This window comes from Monodon monoceros, unplaced genomic scaffold (genome assembly GCF_005190385.1).
Source record: "Monodon monoceros isolate NGI ecotype Baffin Bay Population unplaced genomic scaffold, NGI_Narwhal_1 Super_Scaffold_21, whole genome shotgun sequence".
NCBI classification, from domain to species: domain Eukaryota; kingdom Metazoa; phylum Chordata; class Mammalia; order Artiodactyla; family Monodontidae; genus Monodon; species Monodon monoceros.
In genome coordinates, this window is record NW_021703778.1 from 84420711 (window position 1) to 84445155 (window position 24445).

The following is a 24445-nucleotide window of genomic DNA, read 5'->3' on the forward strand; positions in this document are numbered from 1 at the left end:
TTGTCTATCATCTATATTATTATTATTAATGTATTACTTTTGATTAAGATAGAAGCTTCTTGGCCATAGAGGAATTTTTTAGTTTTGCAACTCTCATGGTTCCTTTGCAGAAAAAGCATAAAAATTGATGTGCTTGCTAAGTTTTAAATTTAGAAACTGCATTTTTCTGGTGGAAAGGAGTCAGTTTGTGATCTTGAGTTGGTAAAAATTCTCAAACACTCTTTTGCTTTGCTGGGAATTGCTACCCATTATAAGCCTCTCTGAAACCGTCATTTCCAGGAACTGACTATCCAGATACGTGGTGTGGTTGTGAGGCTGGGATGATGAGTCACCAAAGTGTAGCCCAGTAACAGAGCAGATTCCCAGCAAGCAGAGTTCTGGCTGCTGACACCTGCAGGAAGTGGTGCCCTGGACCACTGGCCTTTGGCCTCAATGCCAGCAGTGCTAAGCCCCAGGGAAGAGTCCACTTACCTTTGTGTAAGTGGAAATGTCTCGTGAACCTTTCCTCTCCAAAATGCAGTAGTTCAATCAATTAATAGAACTAAACATTATAAACAAACAAAATGACAGGAAAACTCAAACCCACAGTGAAAGTGAATACTTATGCAATGTATGTTGTTAATCCAGGAAACAGAGCAAGTATCTGAATATATAAGCCAATTACAATGAAACAATTCCAGTGGAATCTTGCTCATAGTAGGTACTTAATAAACATTTGTTGATTAGACTGTAATGATTCTTGAAAACACATTCTCAGAACACACAGTATACTTGTTCTGAACAAACTATCCAATAAAATATAGGTTTACCAAGAAAAGAGAATTTAGGAGGCTAATTAGATTTGCTTTATACATTTATTCTTCATTTTGCAAAAGAATCTGAAAAAGCTTTATTGTAAAATAAAACATTAAAAAAGCCACATAAAATAAATGTATAGTTATTATATTACTATTGTTGTTATTTATTTTTATAAGATGGACTTCCTTATAAACTCCCCAAGTCAAGAAATAAAATTTTGCCAGCCATCCCAGAAATCCTTTCACTTGCTCCAATCCCAACTTATCCTTTTCTCTGGGAGTAACCAGTCTCCTGGCTTCTATAGCAGTCACCTCCTTGTGTGTATATTTCTAATAGTTTATCGCTCATCCCTAATTGGGGGCATGCTAAGGATACTATAGCTTAGCCGTAAAAGAAGTCGTTTAAGTCTCTTTTAGTTTATAGGTTTCCCCTACTTCTTTTTCTTTTCCCTATAATTTGTCTGTTGGAAAACCCCAGGGCATTTGATCTGTAGAGTTTCCCACAGTCCTGATGTATTGATTACGTCCTATGGTATAGCTCAATGTGTTCCTCCGTTTTCTATATTTTTGTTGATTGGCAGCTGGATGCAGAAGTTGTTCAGACTCAGTACTGCCCCTTTGGCAAGACTAGCTCTGCATGCTCAGAATCTGCTCTGCTACTGGGCTACCCTTTGGCACCACTAAGGTGGTGGTGAGGTCTTTCCCTCATAAAGCACACGGTATCTGCTTCTCTCTTCTGTGGTGATTTTAGCAGCAGTTCATGCTCATTACCTAAATCTGTTACTAATTCTTTAGAGCTTGCAAAAGAATGGCATTCTTATTCTATAATTTCTTCTTCATTTATTACTTGGAATATTTTACAAGAAGGTGATTTCTATCAACCACTTTGCGGGTACCCAGGGGTACTCAGTTTAGGTAGCAATGACAATGTATATGCTTGACTCTTCTTTATTTATCACTTCTCAAGATGTTTGGCGCTCTCTTTTCCTTCCCAAATAACCAATTCTATTTAAACAATTATTATGAATTAGGGTATTTAAATATATTTGATGGGTTCCAATTGTAATTATTATCCTTTCTGAAGTTCAAATTGTCTCATCTTTAGCCAGTGGGAGCCTCTTCAAATTGACTTCTGAGAGCCTTTGACATGATCTTAATAGTTTTGGTAGCTTTCTTACTACCTGATATAAAAAGATGTTCTAGGCTCATCTTACACCTCAAACCAGCCATTTCTCCAAAATGCCTCTTTATTTTTTTAAATGCAAAGTACATCAAGACCATGACCTAAGAATCTGGGTTGCTAGGCATGGTCATTGTCTCTCTCTGTCTCTGTCTCACAGACACACACACACACACGCACACATGCACACACACGCACACACACACACCTCTTGATAGAATACGTCATGAGTTCATACTGGTACTTCTCATTCAAGGGTCCCAGTTCTCAAGGGTCCCAGTACTTAGGGGACAATAGAATATCCAGTGCTTCATAATTACTCATTTACTGGTGCTATTTACATATATGAGTCTCAAAATAATGGTATTGATACCACCACTACTCATATAATTACTGAGAAGAGTTTTAAGATTTTGCATATGCTCTTTCCATTCGCTTTCTATTCTAAGAGCTATAGCCTATCTGCATTGCCTGAGCATATAGTCATTAAATATATTCTTTCTCCCTTTAACCCTCATCTAGTCTTGGTACTACAAGTAACTACATTTTTAATGCTTGCCAGCACTCTTAGGTTGATGTTTCTCTAGCTATTTTGATGCCCAAATCTTATATTCTAGTAGATTCTTTGGAAGGGTTCATGGGAACAATATTCCCTGAGTTCTTTCATGTTGATAACATTATTAAACTCTGAACTGTGGTTTGTTCTCACAATGACAATTAAAATAAAGAAACAAATAAAGAAGCCCAGAACAAGCCATCTGTTGAAATAGCCAAGTAAGCTAACCTGTTAAAATCAGTGCAGAGATGGTTATTGAGTTGAGGTCAAGGTATAGACTGGTAGTCGGTTTTTTCTTTTGAGGAGTAAAACTGTCAAAATCATCTTGTTCAGCTCTTCCTTGCACACTGACCAGCTTCACCTTCACAGTCTTCTCCCAGATACGTGGACCTCTGCTGAGTTAGCTTCTTCTATGTTTGGAATCAAAGCTAACAGTAAAGTTATGTTTACTAAGCATGAGGTATTCATGTGCACTATTCAGTGTAATTCTCCCACTAACCCTAAAGGATAGAGGAGTAGTTTTCACTGGCTGCTCAGTAGAAGTATCTGTGGCTTTTAAAATTATTGATGATTTGACGCTTACCCAGATCAATTGAATCAAAATCTAGGGAGTGGCTTAGGCAGGGATATTTTTAAAAATTTCCCAGGTGATTCTAGGATTGTTGAGAACTACTGGGATGGATATTTCTACCCCTGTTTTATGGATGATAGATTGAGTCAATTGCCTAAGATCTAAGGTTACATAGTTCCAACTAAATGTCAGAGCCAGCATGCAGACAAAGGTCTGTCTAATGCTAAAGTGCAGGAACGTCCTTACCTGCTAAGCTAAAGCCAGTTCTTCAGAATGTAATTGCCATGAGGGCGAAACTGCGCCTATCTAATTTCGTCCTGCATTTCCAGTGTTCAACACAGTGTTGGGCATGTGATGGGCATGTACTAACTATTGTTGAATGAATGAATGAATGAATGAATGAAATAAGGAATTCCACAATAATTTTTCCTTGACAACGTCCACAGGATAAGAATACACAGCATCTTCTATAAGTTGATCCTTTTGTCCCATCCAAGTGCTATCTGCTCAGTTCCCCAAGCATTTGTCTAAAGTGTCCCCTAACCAAGGGGGCTCAGTCAGCTCTCCAGCTCCACCTGCTGGTGCTCCAAACACGGTTGCGCTTTCCAACTTCCTGTTGGAGGGAATATGGAAAATCTACAATGAGGAACCCTGTGAAATCAGTCATTTGAAAAGAGATTTCGACTTTCCTTCATGGGATGAGAGCTAGGAATGGTGGTCAGCCCCTGCCTTTTATTATCTGCACCCCAACCCTGAAATGAAGGTTTTTGTAGGCTGCCCCAACTACTGTGAAGACAGGAAGGGAAAGGAAGCAGGTGGCTAAGGCTAGTCCCAGGCTCTGACTCCAGCTTGTCATTATTACCTTTTTATTTTTTAACTTTTTGTTAAAATATATAATATACCTACAGAAGAGGGCACATACTTTGCCATTGCTTTTTCCTATTTAAACAGGCAGGGTTCAAGCCCCATGGGCACCCCTTAATGAGATGAGTGATTGATTGTCACCATGTTAAGCACAGCCTGAGAGAGCTGGGGTGCAGTGAGTGTTGCCTGTAAGTGCATGGTCATAGGGAGCCCTCTGTGTCTCAGCTGCTGCTGGCCCATGAGTGGCTCTCCCTCAGGCTGCTTTCCTAAGAGAGTAGCCTGGGAATCCTCATGACAGGGAGCTTTCAGCTCAGTCTACTGAGCGCCCTTATTTTTTATCTCTAACCAGCATAGAAGTTGCTAGCTGGGGCCATAGCCATGGCTGTGAGTGAGCAGCAGCCTGCTCAATGGTTCACATATTCCAAAGGTACCTGCCAATTTTCTCACATCCTCATCCTTAGTGAGTTTATCAGCAAAAGCCCAGGGTCAAGCACTGGCTGAGAGTATGACTGAACATTTCCAGTTTCCAACCCAGTTCAGATTGGTCTCATTCACTGCTGTGTGGGTCCAACCCGGTGAAAGTTATTTAAAACATTTTGAATTCCTAGAAGGCCTTCAAAGTTTTCTCAAAAATTGTATTTTTTTTTTCTTTTCCTGGAGGGCGTATTCCAATTCTCTGAATACTAATGGGGGGGGGTTCGCGTTTTGCAGATCAAATATGATTTAAAATAAAAAACGTTTTAGAGTGGAAATAATTTTAGAATTAGCTAAACCTGGGTTAAAGCTCCCTCCTCCATTCTTTTTGAAACTCAATAAATGGGAATGATACCGCATGCTTTTTAGGCTGTGGGATTACAGACATAGAACATAAATATTCACCCCCTTTCCCTCTGCACTGTAACTCCATGAGAGCATGTTCTATGTCACCAGAACTTGGCAGAGTGTTTAGTGCTCAGTGAAATTGAATGCACTGGGCAGGCCATGAGCTGCGGAAAAAATAAATAGATAAGGGATTTTCATTAGCTATATTTACCAAAAAATGGAATTTTGCTTTTAGCCTGCATTTTGATCCTTGTTCCACCCACTTCATTTGTGCTGGCCTTACTCTGTCTTTGTTCTCAGAGTTTAGATAGAAAAGCCTTCCGAAGTGTTTCAGTACTTGGTGGTTTAATGAGTGATCTGGAAAAGGGCCTGCCTCAACCCGGCTTTGTCGTTTTCTCTTCTAGCTCTATTTCATTGGGGTGTTCTGATGGGGTGGCAAGTGAGACAAGAGGAGGGGGGACCCTGACTCAAACGTGCTGGAGTGAGGAGCTTTAGTTTCTTCACTTTAATATAATAAACCCCCTCAGGGTTTGAGCTAGCATCATCATTTTTCCTTAGTCTGCTCTGTGAAGGCTGCCACCCCTATGTAGGGAGAAGGATGCCTCCTTTACTCTAAATAATTGGTTCAAAGGCATTCATCAGGGATTCTTCCAAATTTGCTGGGCTTAGAGTTTCTCCCCTAGGCTTGGAACTCAAGAGCCCTAGAGCTCATAAGGACGGAACATGAGAGAATCTGGTCTTGAAGAGGGAACTCCAGTAAGTGCTCTGTATTTCTCTCCATACTGGGATAGGCTATACACATCACCTCATGTGCTTCGAAGTCCTTCCTTAGCAAGTAGAGGTGGAAGTGGTCACAGCTCTGCCACTTTTGTTGTCGTGGAGGGTATGGAGCTAGAGGAGAAGCAGGGGAGTTGACCAAGAGGATTGACCACTGTCATGCCAGTAGCTTGTGCTCCATGCCCATGCAGGCCAGGGTTGTTGTTGGTACTGTGACTGTGGTCATTCTTTGTTAAGTCCTGCAGGCATGGTTGGCACAAGTCTCTGTGAAAAGGACGCTCGCTTTCCAGACTGCGGGGCTACTCAGTCTGCTGTGTCTTTGGCTGGATATTCCCAAAGAACTAGAACTATGTTACTTTTTTCTAGAACCTAAGGACACGCATATTTCACCTCTTGCCCTTCTCTCCTGCTTTTTCCAGTTCTTCCCCAAACCAGAAGTCCCCTGTAGGAGACATGGATGTGTACCTCCCAGATACCCCTCAAGGGAGGACTTATTGCCCCAGCATGGGGGTTGCTGTCAGCAGATGGCCTCCAGCTTAGCCCCTTCAGGGACTGCCTGAGCTGCAGAGTCTCCTCACCTGAGATCACACCGTTCCCAGGGCAGCCCACGTCTAAGTAAGGCAGGGGTGTAGAAGCCCAGCCATTTGAGTCCCAAGCAGACCACTCTGACAAGCAGTGCTCATTTCAGAGCTCCCCACTGGTTGGAGCAAGGCTTCATTGGACCTGCCTTGAAGTTCAACTTCTTTAACTTCCAAATCCTGCTTCCTCCCTTTCCTCTCACGGGTGCTGAGCCCCAGTAAACATCTTATAACCCAAACTCCATCTAAATGACAGCTTCAAAGAACCCTACCTGTGACAGGCCCTAGCCTACCTGATAGCTTGATAGAGTTTTATGCTCAGAACTCCAAACTTTACCCTTGATATATGAACAGTGAGTTTTAGATTTGAGAAAATGCCTTTCTCCTTCAACAAATCTTGGCTTTCAAAAATGTTGTCGTCTATGGATAGAAAAAAACAGATTGAATTTGAAACTCAAAGTAAAGGAATAACTCCTTTGTTTTAGACTGTGTGTACCCTTTTCTTGAAGCAATGAATACCAGTGATTCCATGGGCAGGTTTTTGGAAAATTTCTAAAGGTTGCATTGTATGCAACCCGTTTTCCTTCCAACTTAATCTTAGTGAAAGATACTGCCCTGGTTGTCATCCATGATTCCTACTTCTCCCATCCCCTGCCACCTCTATCAATCACCAAGTCCAGATAACTCTTTCTCCTGAACATCTCTTGGGTCAACACACTCCTTTCCATATCCATTGCTACCATCATCTGTTTCCCAGACTTCTGTAAGTAGCCTCCTGACAAGGGTATCATCTCTCTCGCCACCAGCTGTCCTTCCAACACCTGTGTGTCAAGTGGGCAGTTGAATATAGGAGTGCATAGCTCAGAGGTGCAGCCTGGTAGAGGAAGAGGAGCCAACAGGTGAGTTTCAGAAAGAGGGTCACTGAGGCAAGAGGAAAAATCCAAAGGAATGTGGTATTCCCAGAGCAGAAGATGGGCAGTTTTCACTGAGGACTGGTTAGAGGTTAAGGTGAAATACAAAACACAGAGCAGAGAGATCATGGGTGATTTTAAGAGGGAAGTTTCGCTGGAGTCCTATGGGTAGAAATAAAGCTGGAATAAACCATGAGAAGGAAAAAAGCAGAGGGTTTTTGACTGTGTGTGAAAGAGAAATTGAGGAGCTGGACAGGAATATTGGATGAGGGAACTGGGGTTCTGTTTGCCTGTTTTTACCATGGAACATTCTTTAGCACGTTTGTACATTGATGGGGATGATCCAAAAACAAGCACGAATTGAAAATGCAGCAAAGAGAAGGGAACCCTTGAGAAGGTGCTGGGGTTAGGGTTCCAGAGCTCCAGAGGGTAGATGGGCTTTTGTTGGAGAAGCTCTGCTTCCTCCATTGAAACAAGAGAAATGGAGAAGATGGATATAGATTCACAGATTAGGTGGGGAAGAGGATACATAAATTCTTATCTGATGGTTTCTATTTTTTAGTCATAAAGAATATTTTAAAAATCATGTTTAATTCATATTTGAGGAAGGTTTGAGAAGAGAAACTGTAGACGATATGAAATAATCTTCATGATATTGGAAAAGCTAATTTACCAGGCAAACATAAGAGGAGTGTTGAGTGTTTTATTCAGGTTTTTGATCATGAATTTAAAGTGAAACTGTTCACCTGTATTTTGTGTGTATGTTTATCCTCCAGTAATATTCTAGTTTTAAAATGCAAGTGTGGATAAACTGGACTCCATCAGGCATGTTTTTTTCCAAGCAAGTGTTGACAGACGAGAGAGGTATAAAGGAGGAGAGGAAATTTTCAAGGAGGTGATTATAAATTATAGACTATGTGACCTAAATGAATAAGAAAGAAAATAAGAAGAGGGGACTGACTGGTGGGTAATGAGAACATGGCTGATGGTTTGGGGATGTCAGTGAGGTTAAAAAATCATGAGGAGGTGTGAGTTAGAGATCGGGTTTTCAGAAGCAGATTTGGAGATGGTGCTGATTGCAGTAATAACCAGGTAGTGTGTGGTAGTAAGACTAGATCGGCTGTAGTAAAGTGGAGAAAAAGCAACTGGAGATGAGAAGGTCAAGGCGCTGAAAATCCAGAGTTCGGATGTCCTCTCATCTTGCACACATCTCAACGTTTTGTAGTTGTTGGTCTATCTTTCCAACAAGTATGTTACTTTCTTTTTTTTTTTTTTTTTTTTTAAGTATGTTACTTTCTGAAGGAAGGGACGATGTTTGTCTTGTCAGTACTTCCTCGCTAATGCCCAGCATGGTACCTGACCCATAAAATACTCAATAAATATTTACTGAATGAACAAAAAAGTCTATTATTTTAAAAAATTCTAAAAGTTATTCCTGAATTGAGAGGTGCATCCTGGGACACCACTGTCTCGACTCCTCATGGACCACTTTTTGTGAGCGGCCTTGTGGGTAATGACATTTACTGCTGCTGTGGATGCTGTGAGAAGCACTCCTGTTTAATTCTCCATGATATTTAGTATAGGGGCTTGCTGAGGAAGTAATTCACTCCCTTACACATTATCCCCTCCATTAAGACCCACAAGGGAAATTTTTTCTAAGATTTCATTGCTAGGAAGACCTGTGACTCTCCTGAGTGAACAGACAGTTTGTGAGTCTCATAAGCAAATATGTTTTCCTTTTTGCTCTGCCCATTACAGCCAGATGTGTGGCTGAGCCTCGACTTTAGCAAGTACGCAGAAAAGTATGGTATCTGTTTGTTATGAATTATTTTACCCTTTGCTTTATCTGATTATCTTTTCCTGATTTCCTCATCTTGGTGATTTCTTCTCATGTTTTTGTTTCTATTCTGGAATCTTTCTTGAATATTTAATGCTAGAGTGTTTTCCCAAGGTTCAGCCGGATGAAGTTTTCTCTTGACCACTTCAACTGGTGCAAACTTCTGGTGATATGTAGAAAGCAAGCCTGTTATAAACTATAATAGTGAAGATTCAGATTAGGTCCATTTATAAACAATACGTGTTTCTGAGGCTTTATTGAGCTAATTTGAGTTAAGCTTAGAATTTCTACAATGTATAATATTCAACGTGTCATCTGTCTTGGATAATACCAGGTACAAAATTGTTTACGAAAAAGTAAACACATTTCTGAAGATTTATCAGTTAAATCAAAGGCTCCTATCTGAGCCTTTATTAATTTAATTAAGGAATTTTATGAATTTTTGACATATATTTGCTTAATCTAATAATTCAAGAAGTGTAAAAAGAACTAAATCACGTCTAAAGACTCTGGGAGCCTTATAAGAACAGCAAATGTGGTAGTAAAGCAGAGATCAAGATGACACATATGGATAGAGGCCACTGCGGAATGAGAAGAATAAATGGAAATGAGAAGACGAGTGAAACTCTATAGAACTAACCACATGGGAACACTGAACACAAAGATCTACACACTGTAAAGGGAATGAAAGGGAAAAACAGGAAACAGGTTACAGCTGTGAGCTTTGCACTACACCACAGTGGAGAGTCATTAAATACTGTCATTGTGGGAAACTGTATTCCAGAACATTCATTGACACCTATTGTATTTTATAAGAGCTGCTTTCCTCAGATGGAGATGCGAAGCTGGCAGGACAGAGAATGAGCGCAGCTCAGCAAGGGTGCTCGCACAGTGGGGCAGAGACCAGACCACTGCATGTATTTGTTGGGGACAACTGAATGCTTCTTTCTCTAAAGTTTGATCACTAGTCTCATTAAGTGTTGTGTATGAGAAGAATGAGATTGTTAATTGTGTTTGCCGTGAAATATATGAGTAAGCAAATAAAACACATTAAAAATGTATCGACAACTGTAAAAATATTCCAGAATGATATAACTTACGTTGGTACAGCTAGTTTTACATATTTTTGTAAACTACCTAAAATCCTTTTTTGGGAGAAGCTGGGTTATTCATTAAAGAATATAAAACAGGACTACATAAAGTCATATTGCCACTACTGATTTTTAAAAAATGACTCTAGGGATGGAATGTTTATTATTAGTGTTATTAAAACTTCTAGTTATCATACACTGTGAGCTTCTAATATGCTAAGCAATATGCTAAACAATTTTTTTTTTTTTTTACGGTACGCGGGCCTCTCCCTGCTGTGGCCTCTCCCGTTGCGGAGCACAGGCTCCGGACGCGCAGGCTCAGCGGCCATGGCTCACGGGCGCAGCCACTCCGCGGCACGTGGGACCTTCCCGGACCGGGGCACAAACCCGTGTCCCCTGCATCGGCAGGCGGAAGCTCAACCACTGCGCCACCAGGGAAGCCCTTATGCTAAACAATTTTTGTGTGTTTAATCCCCATAGCAATCTGATGATGGGTACAATCACTATTCCCATTCAGGCATTCAGCAAGTATTTACTGAGTTCCTAATATGTGCTGGCAACTTTTCTAGAGTGAGTGAGACAAAGACCTTGTTTTCTTGGAGCTTCCCTACTAATGGAGGACAACGAACAAATACTATCAGAATATAGAGAGTAACAAATGCCAGGAGGCATCGAAAGCTAGACGAGGGGATGGAGAGTGGCAGGAAGTACCATTTTTGAGTGGTCTAGAAGGGCTTCTCTTAGGAGCAGACATTTGAGAAGAGACTTGTATACAGTGAGAGAGTGAGTCATTTTATAAAAGAGGTATCAAAAACTCAAAAAAGGCTAAGTAACTTGTCAAGGGTCACACAGAAAATGGCTGAGCTGATTTCAAGCCTGGGGTATCAAACACTGGAAGCTTCGCCTTCAGCCGTCATTCTTCATGCCTCAGAGTTCTGGGCTAATCTCACTGCAGGCCTCGAGGGCAGTTTTGAAGGTAGGATCTCAACTCCTGGAATTCCAGCTTCCCACATCAGGGCTTGCCGCTCCCCGAGGCTCAGTGGCAGCCCCGCTCTGGCCACGGCCGTTTGGCGAGGCTACAGTTTCATGGCAAAAAGAGAAACAGATCTTTGATTAAAATCTATCGAAGAACAGCTGGGAATCTAATTTTCGCATAGTTTTGCTGTGTGAAAATTAGCAGGAGGGGAGTGTCCTTGGGAACTGCATGTGCAGTGTTAGCACTTCTAAAGCGTTACCTGATGTACCTGCAGATGTTCACACGGCTTGAGGGCAATTCACGTTGGGCCCTTGCCTGAGTCCTGTGAGATAAAGTTGATAGGGGTAGAAATACATTTCCCCCTTTAATCCCCTCTCATGTATTTTCCCTGTCATGCTATAGTCGCTGCTGGAAGGGCGTGCAAAGACTCTGTCCCATTACACTTACCAGACCAGCTTTGCTCAACTAGAATCGCTGCAACCCTCCCTTCTCTCCCTTCTCTCCCTGGAACCCTCTGCGTGGATGGCAGATAGTCCCTGGCTGGTCCCATGGCGCTGTGTGTATGTATGTAATCCCTCTCTTTCCCAGTCCAAGAATGGGAACTAATAGTAGGTGCTTGTTCTTAAGAAGGACGGAAGAGCATACTCTTGAGAGGAGCCTGGATCTGGGATAAATCCCGGAAGAAACCCTGACACCTAGATGTGCAAAATAACAGTCTTCAAGTTGATGTAGATTTGAGTAAATCTCTGAAGTTTTTGGAGATGTCACAGATGGACTCAGAAGAATTGTAACCTGTGCGCTCATTTGCACATTTATCAAGTACTTATTAAAAGCACATTGGATATGCACATCACAGTTCTTAATCCAGGAAATATAGAGAGCACACAGTCTCATGGGAGGGACAGACATAAGAAGATCATCGCATGATGGTGTAAGACAGGCAGAAACGGGGTGACATGGGAAAAACAAAGACTGACTTTGGTGGGGGGATCCCAAAAAAGATTCACAGAGAAAGTGCTATTGGGGTTGGGCCTTGAAGGACGAGAAGAATTTGCCACAGGAGATAGAAAAGGAGGGTGATATTCTAAGGTAGAGGGGATAGCGTGTCCAAAGACAAAGAATTCAGAAGTGACCTGGCTCCCTTGGGAAACAGCAAGCGGGCAGGAAGATGCTCCTGCAGGAACCGGTGGAGGGATGGCTAGAGAGGAAGCTGGGCCACACGAAGGGCCTTTGGTTCCCAGCCAGGGGTCCGGGGCCTTTTTCTCTCCCATTGTGGAATGGAACCGTATATTTTGGAACAGAAGGGACCTTAGAGAACATCTAGTTGATAAAGAAACTGAGACTCACACGGTGACTAGATTAAACTACGTACTTAAAAATAGAACATGATTTAAGAGTTCATTGCCAAATGAGAGTCTCCTGAAGATTTTTGTTTTGATTGAACACATGTACATTACTTATCATATTTTGTTTCTCAGGTATGCTCCTTTGCAAATGATGGGCAATGTGTTGTTAGGGCTTCAGATCCTGACAGCCGTAAGAAGTTGGGTCTGTCAGTGCATTTACTGCACAGCACTAAGATTAATGCTTTGGACACTCACCCACACCATGCAGGTGGGAGTATAAATTGGAACAGCTCTTCTGAAGGGCAGTTTTGTACATCAAAACAACTATGAAATCTGAACAGCATGACCTCAAATTCCTTTTTAAAGAATTTCTCTGAAGGGACTGGCCAGAAATGCGTCTAGAGTATATTCATTCATTGTAGCATTGTTTATAATGTCAAAAAACTGGAGGTAACCTACATTTTCTAATAAATTATGGTACAGTGGAGTGCTCCGTCAGTATTAAAATGATTAAATAGAAACTTGTTTACATAAAAGTATATTCCTAAATGAAAAAATAGGTTACAGAATAGCATGTACAATGACCCTAATCTTGTAAAAATTAGATATATAGTCTACTTACGTGTACATATGAGAAAAAGTCTGGAAAAATTTATACCAAGATGTTAATAGTGGTTATTACTGGGTGGTAGGATAATAGGCAATTCTTAATTTCTACTATTGGCTTACCCATATAACTTCTAGGTTTTTTGGTTTAACAACAAACAAGCATTACATGATTACTTGCATAATAAAAAGTTATACATTATTTCCCCACGTGTGTGCAGACTGTGTGCCTGTTTACCACACCTGTTTAAGATTCTTTGGTTGTTTCATCCAGGACCGTTTGTCCAACAATTAGGGAAAATGAAAAAGAAGCTTGGGGACAGTATATTATGGCTGGAAAACTTCTGCCTGTGTAGGTTGTGTCTGAGATGGGAAAGATAAACTAGGTTTATCTTCACTCCTTTTTGGAAAGCACAAATCTTTAGGTTAAGCACGGCTGGCCGACTTCCAGGATCCATTTCCTTAGTGACTGAGTAGCGTGATAAATTGGATAAATGCATCTGATATTTGTCAAACTGTCTATGTCGTGCAAAAGTCTCACCCGGACGCCTGGATCCCCTTTCAAATACTGTGATTTTTCATATTCTGCACATAGAGATGGAAATACTCTGGGGTTAAGCCAGTCCTCTTAGGGGGCATTGCTTATTTGGTTTTGTCCACTTATTTGGACTCTGGTGTTCAAGTGTGCATCGTCCAAATCTATGTCTGTTTCTAACACTTTTAGAAAGGATTCTGTACCTTGGGTTTTATGAAGATGGTAAATGTATTGTGGAGAATGAATTGAACCACCGTTCATTGTTCTTATGTATAGACTGCAAGCTGCAAAGGAAAGATATATAGCAGATTCTGCCCTTTTCTCTTTTCCCTCCTCCCTAAGGAACTTGGAGATAACTTTTTACTAGACTAGCTCTGGTCCAAGCTGGTTTCTTTTCCGCCTGTCTCATGTTGCTCTTATCTGAAAAGCTCCCACCTGCCCTGGGATATCTGCATCTTGCTCTTGCCTTTATTACACAGTCTTTATTTATGGCAGAATAAAGGACTGATGTATCAACTGGTGTGAGTTTTCCAATTTTTTCTCCTCCTTCCCTGTTTCAGACGGGAAACAAGGTTGTTCTTATTTCTTTATCTTGAAAACTTTTGCAAGGCGGAGAGAAGAAGCTGCTTGAGGTCCAAAACTCTTCAAACGTGTTTTAAAATCTTGAGCTCGTCACAGAAATGGTGTTGGGTGTTCTGGAGAAGAGAGATGCAGAGGGAGCGTCTCAAGGACAAGGTGAGAGCAGGGACATCCCAGATAGTAAGAAGGTCTGGAGGCTGTTTAATCTGGAGAGCAGTTGGGACCCATGCCCTGCTCCCAGCAGAGCTCTGGGACGGGCAAGACTTCTGAAGGTAAAGGTCACTGCAGCACCTGAGCAGGATGGGCATGGGCTCTCTGCTTTGAGCAGTCAGACTTCAAGGGATCTGGTGGACATAAATCTTAAATATGACAGAGGAAGTCATCAGAGAAATAAGGACTTGCCCCTACTTTCTGGGTCCCTTGTAAATCTTCCAAATACTGTAGGGGAAAGAAGCTGGAATAAAGTCTGAGAGACATTGTATCTACAGCCCTGAATGACATGTGCTTTGAGGTATACTTAAGCTGATGAGAAGAAAATGCTCTTTCTGGCTGTGCTGTCACTGGCTCTGAGTCCATCAGATGTACTTTTTAGAAGACCTTGTTTCCCTTCGATATTTCTCCAACATGCTGCCTATGGGTCATAAGATTTCTGAGTTTTGTGGCTCAAAGAAGAGATGGATTAGACTGCTGCATTCCCTTTGTAAGGATGAGCAGCTTGGGGGCCAGAAGCTGAATTTCTAAGGACTGTGGTTAGTAATGAGGTTTGCATCCCTTTGTGTGAAAAAGTCACTTCCAGGTTGGAGCTAAGAATAGATAACCAATTTCTGTAGCTTCATGAGATTTCCTATTTCACATCATTGAACATCAGCCCTCTCCTCCATAGCAGCTCCAGCTGTAATTGTTTCTCTATGCTTAGGAGCAGGTAATCCATTTTAGTTGCACTATTAGAAACTATGCCATTGATTATTTCTTGGTTTGTGTCATGGTGTCTGAGGCTGTGATGATATAAAGTCACTGTAAGGTTGGATCTCTAATCGCTGTTGCTCATGCATCAAATGGGGCTGTTGATGTAGGCTGGAGCAATAAGGATGACACAACATGAAAATGAACATGGTTGACGAGCTGCGGACGAGCAATAGAGGCGGCAGCCCTGACCTCAGGTTTCTGACAGCCCAGTGGAAAAGTTAGAGCATAGTCACCAAGACCTGTAACACACAAATAACCTAAAACAAGGCAGGAATTAAGAAAGGCCAGAATCAAGTTACAAGGCATTATGGGCATTTAAAAAAGAAGGGAGCGTTTGTTCCTGGATGAAGTATTTGTAGAACAGTTTTGAATGATGTGTAGGATTTGTGTAGGCAGAAGGGAAAAGGTAATTCATATGTCTATTTTTGGTGAAGTATTGCAAGTAAACTCTGTGGATTTGGTTCTTAAGTCACAGGCTACACAATCCACCATATGCCATATTTTTCAACCATGTCTTAAACTTGAGTTTGGGGTAGATTGGAACAAGGTAAAATCATGTTTCATTTCCTTTTAGGAGAGCTTTAATTCCACTTCCTTCTTCCTTTTCTCTCCTTTTAACTGAAGATTTAACGGAGCCAATGGTGTCAATTCAGGCATTCTCCAGAGATGAGGGATGACTAGGGATGAGGGGAGGTTTGGGACCTCCTTTAGCCCGCCCTGGCCCTCGCTATTCTGCCTGTGCTTAAGAGCAGTATCGGAGTAGAGCAGAGGAGGAGATATTAAAGAGTCCATGTCTCCAGGTTGTTCAGATATAAATTTCTGGATACCAAACATGGGAAAGACCCGAGGCAGAATGAGCCAGCGAAACGTGGGGAACAGGGATCAACAGAAATGTGCTTTCCACGCACAGATCGGATCATCGATGAGGCCATGGCGAAATGGAGAAGCACCTAGATAGGAAAGCTTTCAGATATAATAGTGCCAAGTCCAGTTGTTGTATTGCAATATAATTATAATAGGTAATATTTACTGATCACTCACTTGCTGCCAAGCTCTTGACGTGCATTGTCTTATTTACTCCACGTAACTATCCCATAAGAGAGATACAACTGTTCTTCCCATTTTACAGATGAGGAAACTGAGGCAGAAAAGTTAAGACAATTGGCTAAGGTGATTAGCTAGGAGCGAGTGGAGCATTTCAGTCTGGCTCTTGAGCCTTAAAGCATAATTCTTAGCCACGTTGACTGTCTGATTTCAGGAGAGCAAAGACGGTGTGTGTAGAGAGAATTTCTGCTGGTGATCCCAGTGTGCTGATGGGTAGTAGAGGTGTTGCTGACTTTACTTGCATCATCAGAGATCATTTAATGGACCTTATTAAAACAAAAGCAATGGTTGTACTCACAGAATTCATGTCTCCCATTTCCTCAGATGTTTTCTCTTTTATCCTCTGCCATCGATCGGGTGGTGGCTAGATAGTGGCGTTTTTGAAAAGCGTCAATAATGAATTAAAATAGCTTTTTGATGGAAAAACTATTGATAGCCTATAAGAGAGCAACACTCTTAACAGCTCATCTGGAGTTGATTGAAGAGAGCAAATGAAACAAATTTGCAGCATGTTATATTTTGCTCGTTTCGTTTCTGAAAAACAAATAAGCCAATAAACTCTACTATTGAAGATTGCTGGCTGTGTATGTCGAGTTACACGATTGTAATAATTATTCACCCATCAGGAAACATGAGTTTGCATTCCTAAACATGGCTTTGCTTCTCAGACACATATTTGTATAATTTCTTGGCTTCCTGTAGGAAGTGATGTTGAACCTATCTCTGATGTTCAATTGTTATTTACAAGTTCACAACCAGTTCTAGACTCTACCTCTAATACTAGAAAAGAGGACACATTTCTAAGAGAACTTTCAAATTTGCATCTCCAACAAAGTTGTGGCACAGGGCTTCCCTGGTGGTGCAGTGGTTGAGAGTCCGCCTGCCGATGTAGGGGACACGGGTTCGTGCCCCGGTCCGGGAAGATCCCACATGCCACGGAGCAGCTGGGCCTGTGAGCCATGGCCGCTGAGCCTGCGCGTCCGGAGCCTGTGCTCCGCAACAGGAGGGGCCACAGCAGTGAGAGGCCCGCGTACCGAAAAAAAAAAAAAAAAAAGAAGTGTGGCACACAAATACGTTGGAATTAATTGGATATTTAACCTTATGCCCTCCTGGAGTTGGCATGCACTATTTCCTAGGACCTGGGTATAGTGGATCTGTTAAGGGTATATATAACCTTAAAAAAACAAAACCAAAAAAAAACCCTTATTTATGTTTTGGTGAAAAGGTAACGCATGCACCCAGCACAAAATACAAAAGGTGTTAATCATATAGCTTGAAAATTAAGCGTCCCCCAGCCCCATCCCCTGGCCACAGAAATTACTGTTTTCCTTTCTTGTGTCACATGACATCTTGATTCAGATAATTTTATATGAGAATAGTTTGACTTGATTGAAAAACAATTAAACTTCTATCTTTAAAGAAACTACCAAATAATAGTCATGCACAAAGCATCATTGCACTCCTCGCCTCCTCCCTTAAAACCAGTTCTTTCTTTACCACAACTCTACTGCTCACCCCATTAAGGGTGAGATAAGGGCAAAGGAGGGCGTAAGGGATACTGTGAGGCTCAGGGAGGGGCAAGGGCGATGGGGAGTCAAATCCAGGTAGGATGAGAGATGAAGTAAGAACCCGGACCGTGTGTTGTGCAGATTAACTTTTAAAATTCACCTTTTAAAACTCAAATCGGCTGGTTCATAATGTACTTTAGGCAAGTAAAGCTTTAGTGACAGTCCTCAGGTGAGCTTGGAACCTGATTGGGATATTTGGTTAGTTAACACAACAGGAGTTCGTGACGTAGCCCTGATGGTGAGTAGGCAGGTGTTATACTCGTCCCAGCCTCTGTCACCAGTGGGCTCGGGCTGCACCCACACTTTAAGCAGCATGAACGGGGGAGGTAGGAGGCTGTGGTCGGATGTGTTCCCAGAATTCCCTGAAGCTCTTCCATGCCCACAGGCTATGAATATTTTTGTAACACTTGCTCTTATCCTCCCCATCAAAAAAAAAAAAAACACCCCAAAACAGTTTACCATCACTTCCAGTTCTGATTCATTACAATGTAGCATAGAGGAAATAAATAAATATATTTATATGTATATATAACCGTAACCGTAACTTTAACCCTAGCCCTAACCTATGTGTGTGAATATGTGCATATATATATATATACATATACACATATATATGTATATATATAGCTCGTTGCATTTTCCAGCAGGCTAAGAGAAGGTGGAATATAGGTAGGGGATAGCATGAACCAAGGCATGGAGCAGTGACAGCCCCTGTGTTTGGGTGATGGGCAGTGGAGGCTGTGGCTAGAGTGTGGGTAAGGAGCGCAGAGTGACCCATTTCTCTAGAGGAAGCTTGGGCTGCATTCTGCACGGCGTTGTATGACATGAGGAGCCTTGGGCCATCTGAATTCACAGAATGGTCACAGTTCAGAATGACCTCTTTGGTCACAGCAGGGAGGGTGGCTTGGAGAGAGAAACCAGAGTTGTCAGTTTTTACCATGCATACTGGCTAGCAGTCCTAAATGCTACTGTACCAAGAATGCAGGAATATGCTTAAAGCAAATCCTTCATCATATCTCACCAGAGACATGAGGAATCTGAAAGCCAATTGTCATCTTATATATCAGGTTTTGCGAGAAGTGTATCCAGCCATCTGGCTCACTCTTTGGACACTAGCTGGTTTCATTACCATCTGTTTGGGGGTTGGAACTGAGATACTTTGGCCTTCTCCATCATGTCTCAGTTGTTTATGTTTTTTTAGATCCCTGAGTTAAGAACTTAAGTTAATCTCTGTGATTGGGCAGGTCAAGATTGTCAGTTTTCAGGTAGATGTACCATGTCCCAAATAGGCTGGAAACATGCTTGTGCAATGGCGAGGGCCAAGGTGAGATTTCCAGTGTTGGAGCTTTGCATCATAGCTGACTCACACCTTCAGAGCTGTGCTCGTGTGACCCAGCCCCACCCAGCAGGGCATGTGAGGACGGTGGGCCATGGACGTGTCTGAGTGGTTCCTTAATGGTGAGTACAGGTGGGTGATATGGAGTGATGAGGAGAAACGCTAGGAGAACATATGCTCCAGAAGAATTTCAAGAGGAGCAACACAAATAAAAAATGATGAGCGAGAAGCTATAAGAGCACAGTAAGCCAGCTCGCAGCACTCAGTGTGGCCCATCAAACTAACCACAAGCATCTCCGGATGACCTACTGTGTGCTCGGTACACAAGGCAGAGATGGGGGAGAGTAAGATATGCTTTCTGCCCTCAAGCGTCTCTCCATCTTAGGGGGAAACAGAATAGGTGGTGGATACATGAGATAGTTTCTCCCTCAGAGCTTCCACCAACACCTTGATTTGGGACTTCTGGCCTCCTGAACTTTGAGACAATAAATTTCTGTTGTTTTGAGCACCTACTTTATGGTAATTTGTTACCACAGGAAACTAATCTATAGATAAACTCAGCAGTGGCACAGCCTCATTTCCCAGTAGAAATCAGGGTCTGACGTCCCACTGAGAAAAGGTTGGAATGTTTGCGATGCCAGGCACATAACAGCTTTGCATGCATGGGCCCTGTGGAGGGCCAGAGAAGGGGAAGAAAGGCTTCGATGTGAGGCTTCCAAGGGGACACCACATACAGAATTCAATGGCAAACAGCACATTGAAAATAAGTGCAACACATAGGAAAATAAGGGTTGATTTCCTTATATGAAAAGCTGCTATCAAAAAATCAATGAGGAAAAAATAAATACCCTTTAGAAAAGTCAGGAAAGTTGAGAAACAATCAATATACAAAGGAAAAATGGCAAATGACTAATGTATCACCACCTGGATGATCTGGGCTCATTTGTACATCCTGCCTCCTCTTAAACTGGTACTCAAGATTTGTTCTTTCAAGTGTGTCCCAAAGATGCGCGCGTTCAGGACCCGGCTCGTGAAGACCAGAGAGAAGGCTTATTTCAGGCCAGATGAAGTAAAGGTGGGCACTGCACAGCTTGCTGCATCAGCAGGAGAGATGCTGCAGCACAGAAATGGTTGCAAACCTGGAGCAAAGGGTGTTGTGAAGTAGGAAAGCATCATCAATTGATGAATCAACACACAAGCATTTGTTGAAAACCTGTTTGGCTCCAGCACTGTCCTGTGTCTTGTGGGGAGCACGAGAACACCACGCTTTGCCCCAACCCCCCACCCCACCACGGAGGAGAAAAGACTGAGGGATAAGAAATAACAGGACAACAAACCCCAGGAGGAATGAATTCTCTGGCCTAGATTATATGACTGGTTTCCAGTTCTGGCTGCACATTAGAATCCCTGGAGAGCTTTTTAAAAATACAGATGCCTACTGGAATGTTCATAGCAGCACTGCTCGTAAGAGCTCCAAACTGGAGACTGTCCCAGTGTACATCAGCAGTAGTGTGGATAAATAATTATGGATCATTCGAGTAATGGAGTACTGCTTAGCAATGAGAATGAAAGATCGACAACTACATGCAACAATGTGGATAAATCTCTTTAGTATAATGTTGAGTGAAAGGAACCAGATAAAAAAGTGTCACGCTTAAGTGGACCATTGCAATGTAAGTTGCTAGCAATAGAAAAAACTGGGTGTGGGGTACACTCGAACTCTCTGTACTGTCTATGCTTCTTTTTTTGCAAATCTGAACTGTTCCGAAATTTAGAAGTTTATTTAAATATAAAAGTCATACTCTACGGTTCTGTTAATGTCAAAGACAAACAAAATTCATCCTAAGCTATTAGAAGTCAGGAAAGTGCTTACCCTAGGGAGAGTGTGTCTGGAAGGGTACACGAGGGGACATTGGGGTGGTGGTAACGTTCTGTGTCTTGATCCGTGTGTTGGTTACATGGGCGTGTTCCACTGTGAATATGTATCAAGCTAAACACTCCTGTGCACTTTCTGTATGTAATATTTTATATCAGTAAAATGTTAAAAGCTATGCCGATCCTACCTAGACTGATTAAATCAGATTCCTTAGAGGAGGGCCTGGGCGTTAGTATTCTTTAAAAGCTCCCTGGATTATTCTCATGTGCATCCAGGATGGAGAACCATTGCTATTTGTCCTGTGGGCAGTGAGAGGAGCCAGAAACCAGTACAGACTGGAGTTGTGGGTACAGACTTCCCAGAGAAGGCGGAACATGTATGGATTCTTAAAGGCTGGGAGGGATTGATGAGGCCAGCGGGGCTCCACTATAAATGAGCATTTCAAGCCTAGGAAACATTCAATTTCCAATTCTCATTTTTCTGTTTTTCTGGTGGTGGCTACACTTTTGCTTAGAAACTTGATTTCCCATCTTAAATGCTCTTGTCATGTGTTGACCCCTTAGGTTCGAGAGCTGTGAACAGGGTCTCACTGGGTTTCACGCAAATGGAATTAAAAAGCAATTAGTCTTGTGTACCTTAAACACTATATTTTATCTAATTTGTACTCCCTTGTATTTCTGCTCAAGCCTCAGTAAGCCCTCAAGAAAGCATGCTTCTAATAAATGACTGGAAAAACAAGCCTCAGCATTTAGGTTGGATCACAGACGCACTCCGTATAGTGTTAGCAATCAACTGCTAAGACGTAACACGTTTAAGTGTACAAAATTGGGGAAGGGAGACTTCTTCGGGGCAAGGTTTGATGGATTCCTGGCTTATGCAGGAACTTATGTCTGAGTGTATGCCAATAGCGATGATTATTATTAGTCCAGACACTCCAGTGGACTCTCTGATAAGTTTCTGAGACAGGCGCTGTATGGAATATTCACTAAGAGCATTTGTGAACCCGCAGTGCCGTTCTGTTCTGATAGCCATTACTTCCTTGGACTCATTCTAGGTAATTAATGATGGTAACAGCCGGCCTTTTTTGAGTGCTTACATCACGCCAGGGACTTTGCCAAGCCCTTTCCATGAATTATCTCATTTAATCCTCCCTTCAATCTTACGAATCTCCCCTTGACAGATGAGAAATCTAATGCCCAGGATTAATAATTTACCCAAGGTCCCACCACCTCTCAGAAGCAGAGCCAGTTATGTCAAAGCAGTTGACTTCCAGACCATGCTTTTAACCATGGTGTGATACTGCCTACAGGTGTCCTGCAAAGTTGGGATGATGGAACCCTGTAACAATTTGTCCTTAAAGCCCTTCTCTCCCCCCCTTCCCACCTCACCATAGGTCTCACGATTTGTCACCTTGCCCTTTCTTCTCCCTCTTTCTTTTTCCCCCTCCTGGTACTTGCATTTATTCTGGAGAGCTGTTTCTCCTCCGCCCACTTATCTCCAGAAGAGTGGATGATAAATTAAATCATGCTAAGACATTTGGGATTTGCTGGGTAATTTCTCTCAAGAGTGATTGCACTTGAAGAGAAACTCCACCAGGAGGACAGTGCTTACCATCCCTGAGTGCTTATGAAACTAAGCAACGATGTAAGCTAGCCCAGGGGACAGAACCCGCAGCCTGCTGGCCAGATCCTGTTTTGGTAAATAAAGTTTTATGGGAACACAGCTGCGCCCCTTCGTGTACTTAGTATCTGTGGCTGCTTCGGCGCTACAGTGGCAAGGTTAGGGTATTAGGACAGCCTAAAATATTTGCTCTCTGGGCCTTCTAGAGAAACTTTGCCCGCCCCAGGGACACTATGGGAAGGCTCTACTGCAGAGCATGGTGCATAGACGCTTTATAAATGGCAATTTCCTCTTCCGCAGGTTTCCGGTGTCTTCCTCTGGTGAATTCGGGGCAGGAGGAGTATTCTGAAATCACATTCACATGGGTCACTGCTGCCCCTGCCCATTCGTGACAGGCATTGGAGGCCACAATCCTCACTGAATATTCATCTGTACTTTGGCAAGTGAAAGAGTGACAAGCGTCCTCACAGAAACAGAATGATGTATTATTCATTTTTTAGAGAGTGTTTCCTGGAGTGCAAGCAGCAGGAAAGCCCCAGCTGGGGTGGAAGCAGACTGAGATCAGGAGCATCATCTCAGTGCCAGGACCAGTGAGCTGGACTACGGGATTGATGCCTCAGCGCCACAGATGCAGGACAGTTATGTGTCCTGATAGCTGCTGCCTTACCAGATAAAAGAAGACAGTTATGTTCTCTTTCAGATTGTGTTTAAAATCTCAAAAACTGAAATTAGTCTTGAAACACTTCAAGTTAACGGCTTGTCTGCTTCCTTATTATATATATATATTTTTAAGGACCACTTTCCATCATGCAATCCTTGTTTTCCACTGGTTAGCGGCAAGGGTGGCCCGGAGTTGTTGTAGACAGTATCAAATGGCCAGGCTGCACAGATACTGCTTCTAGCTCCAATCCAGGAAGCCATTAAATTCAATCTCCCAGTTTCTCCGTGAATTCTAATTTCTTTAATTTGGGGAAGTGGTTTTTTTTTTTAACATCTTTATTGGAGTGTAATTGCTTTACAATGGTGTGTTAGTTTCTGCTTCATAACAAAGTGAATCAGCTATACATATACATATATCCCCATATCTCTTCCCTCTCGCGTCTCCCTCCCACCCTCCCTATCCCACCCCTCTAGGTGGTCACAAAGCACGGAGCTGATCTCCCCGTGCTATGCAGCTGCTTCCCACTAGCTATCTATTTTACATTTGGTGGTTGTATATGTGTCCATGCCACTCTCTCACTTCGTCCCAGCTTACCCTTCCCCATCCCCATGTCCTCAAGTCCATTCTCTATGTCTGCGTCTTTATTCCTGTCCTACCCCTAGGTTCTTCAGAACCTTTTTTTTTTTTTTTTTAAGATTCCATATATATGTGTTAGCATACGGTATTTGTTTTTCTCTTTCTGACTGACTTCACTCGGTAGGACAGACTCTAGGTCCATCCACCTCACTACAAATAACTCAATTTCATTTCTTTTTATGGCTGAGTAATATTCCATTGTATATATGTGCCACATCTTCTTTATCCATTCATCTGTCGATGGACACTTAGGTTGCCTCCATGGAAGTGGGGTTTTTGCATTTGTGGACCATTGTCTCCAGGAGCTGTATTTCCCATTCTAGGGATACCCATGTACCTGGACCTAATACTTTCTCCTGGATAACTTAGAAGGTCTTACCTTCTTAACAGGTCACACATGATTAGATATTCTCCATCGTGCCTCTCAGCACTCAGTAAGATATAGTCTCTGTGAGGTTGGTAGAGTGATGGAGATTGGAATTAATATGAAATTTACCCTATTGTCTTAGCCTGCCCAGAAGCCCAGGCTTACTGGAACAGCATAATTCCAGGGAGCAGGAGTGAGGGCAGAGGGCAGTGAGGCAGGAGGGGTGAGGTGGGGATGGACTGTAGAGCCAGCCTCCCCTAAGTCGCTTCATCTCATGAGGTCATT

General features: G+C 42.4%; 1 long non-coding RNA gene across 1 annotated transcript in view; it reads left to right on the forward strand.

Moving 5' to 3' along the window:
• LOC114904543 overlaps positions 1-22905 on the forward strand; it is a 32275-nt gene extending 9370 nt beyond the window's left edge. The window contains exon 3 of the long non-coding RNA XR_003795980.1: positions 22797-22905. This is a non-coding gene — a long non-coding RNA (uncharacterized LOC114904543). The remainder of the gene's footprint in view (positions 1-22796) is intronic.
• The last annotated feature ends 1540 nt before the right edge of the window (positions 22906-24445 follow it).